The 2,500-nt window shown below is 37.5% G+C and overlaps 1 long non-coding RNA gene across 3 annotated transcripts in view; it reads right to left on the bottom strand.

Annotated features, from left to right (window-relative positions):
- Positions 1-387: 387 nt before the first annotated feature.
- LOC125037035 overlaps positions 388-2,500 on the bottom strand; it is a 3,274-nt gene continuing 1,161 nt past the window's right edge. For 2 of the 3 annotated variants that reach the window (XR_007115938.1, XR_007115940.1), the window contains exons 2-4: positions 1,501-2,167; positions 976-1,139; positions 388-538 (exon numbers count right to left, since the gene is read on the bottom strand). This is a non-coding gene — a long non-coding RNA (uncharacterized LOC125037035). Of the gene's footprint in view, positions 539-975; positions 1,140-1,500; positions 2,168-2,303 lie in introns of all 3 variants that reach the window. The other variant, XR_007115939.1, reaches the window with a different exon arrangement.

The following is a 2,500-nucleotide window of genomic DNA, read 5'->3' as shown; positions in this document are numbered from 1 at the left end:
ATAAACAGGCAAGAAATCACAAGCTATTTCAGTACAGCAAGAGAATATAAGAAAAGGTTTTGTCAACAGGAAGTTGACCTTTTGGGCATCTAAATTATTCTCTGCATCAGTTTTTTTTTTTTTTTTTTTTTACAAGACTTCATGAAGATTTTATCCTTTTGCTCCCCCCCACCCTCCCTATTAGGTACTCTAGCTATGAAGATCCACTTATGGGCACTTTGAATCTGCCTGCAGCTCTTTAATATCCAAAAGGTAATGTTTATGATATATAACAGTAACATTATGTTCAATGCATTTATTCACCTGTACTTGAAGATCATGTTGCATATATTCATTCATTATTCAATGTACATTAGTTTATACAGAAGGAACTTTAGAAACACCAAACATTATTAATACTTTATTTGTTTATTCTCACATCAAATTAACATGATTGTCTACCTCCCAGAGGCTAAATTTTCAGTGACAGGTTGGAAGGTCTAGCAGTCACGGCATCCAAAACCATCATGAAGGCATTTGAGATCAGTCGCACACATCTCTGAAAAGAAACATTATAATAAATTTCTTGTTCATTCAATTCAAAAAGCACCTACTAGGACTTTAGGGATATACAAAAACCTAAGCTATAGAAGTAGGAATAAAAATAGAAATTCATGGAATTTAGTCACAATCTTGTACCAATTTATCCACTAATCCACTCCCAACACACAACTAAAAATCAACCAAGTATATCAAAATGTAAACTTATAAAAAAGATTGTATGAAAAGCTCAAGTCCTTAACCATTTAGATTAAATTCCTAAGATTTTTCAATTGATTTTGCAGACTTGAGAAAGTGATTCAGTCCACATGAACTGACACAGGAGTTTGTCTGCAATGCAAGTGCATTCTTTCCTCTCACACCCATTGTAGCAGAAACAGATTCTAGACATAATAGTTTAAGTCTCATCATATATATAGTTACTGTAAAACTTACTTTGTGGATGAAATGATTGAGTAGCAATAGAAGGTAGGCCCAATATGCAAGTCCAACACTGCAATTTCCACTCTACAGCCACCTCAGATGGTCACAACCTGTCAGATCTTCAATACGAGTAGTAGCCTCAATCCATACATCTACACTTCTGGATCAAACTCCCACTGAAATAAGAAACCATATCAATAAAAAAAGTCATGCCTACCCGTTAAAAAGAAGAACTGTTGCAATAAACTTTTGTGTGGAAACTCTACAAGACCTTAACCCATTTAGGTCAAGCTCATAGAACCTCCAAGTTTCTCTCGCAGACATTAAAAGTAACACAGTCCAAGTGAACTGGCACAGAGTGAAGTCTGCTTATTGCAATTATGATCAAGAGTCTAAATAAACTATTATATTTAAATGATCAAGTTGTCACAAGCATAAACTGATTATATAATGATTTTTCTATGTAATAATGGTTGATTCATGCAGGAGTTATACATATTACCAATGCTTAATATATACAAGAAAATCTGAACATACCATTTTTTGTCATCACTTTCAAGGAATGAAGACTTCACATCGTCTGGAATCCACCGAGCATCAAGTCACGAAGAACCACTGTAGTTTGCCTTCGTCATCCTCATTGGGGTTTAACGCCGACAGGGGTGCATGGCCATATCCACCCTTCACGTCCACTCATGGGGTCCCTCATGGCAAATCTCTTGGCAGGCTCTCAGCCCATCTCTAGCTCCTTGTGACAGGTCTGGTCAAGCTGCTCAAGCCATAACCCCCACATCATCCAACTGGCCTCCTCCATCCAGGATTGTCTAAAGGAGGAAACCTGATGGGTAGGGTTATCCACAGGGAAATGAGCTAGGGTGCCCACATAGCCTGAGTTGACAATCTCATATTATGCAAGTAACAGGTCCGATGCCAGTCTCACAGTGTAGCTGTCAGCTGGACACATGGTCCTGCCAACTGTACCCGATGATCCAGCTCCTGAGCCATGATGACCAACAGACATCTTGTATCCAGCTCATTCACAGCCAAAAATTATTGGCCAGTATGATGCAAATATTTAGCCGGCAACATCTGTCTGCCATAGATGCAAGTTTGGCATAGAATGCCTCTTTCTCATCGAGTTTATAAACATCAGGAGTGTACTGTGCCCACGAAATGTGCAATTTTCAAATACCGAATTCACCATCTGAAATAATTAGTAAATATTAGTTATGCATACAAGATCACTGAAAACTTAAATTAGAAAATTAGAAAATTAATCTAGCTGATCATAACCTATAAAACCTAAATCAAACCTATCTATATGTACTCAAGATATGCACCTGAATTCAAGCACCAGTAAATTTCAATCTTCTGCTACCATTTAACTTTGGTTCATGGAAATGAAGCAACAGTCTAAAGGCAATTAAGAGTAGCATAGCTTAAAGCAAATCACTGTAGTCTCTCCACCAAATGGTTCTCTGGCAAAGGCCAAATTGCATCCACAATATCACAAAAGAGGACTTCAAAGCTCCTTTTG

The sequence above is a fragment of the Penaeus chinensis genome, chromosome 22, assembly GCF_019202785.1.
Source record: "Penaeus chinensis breed Huanghai No. 1 chromosome 22, ASM1920278v2, whole genome shotgun sequence".
Classification (NCBI taxonomy): domain Eukaryota; kingdom Metazoa; phylum Arthropoda; class Malacostraca; order Decapoda; family Penaeidae; genus Penaeus; species Penaeus chinensis.
Note: the sequence above shows the minus strand (reverse complement) of the source record. Positions and strands in the feature narration are given on the sequence as shown.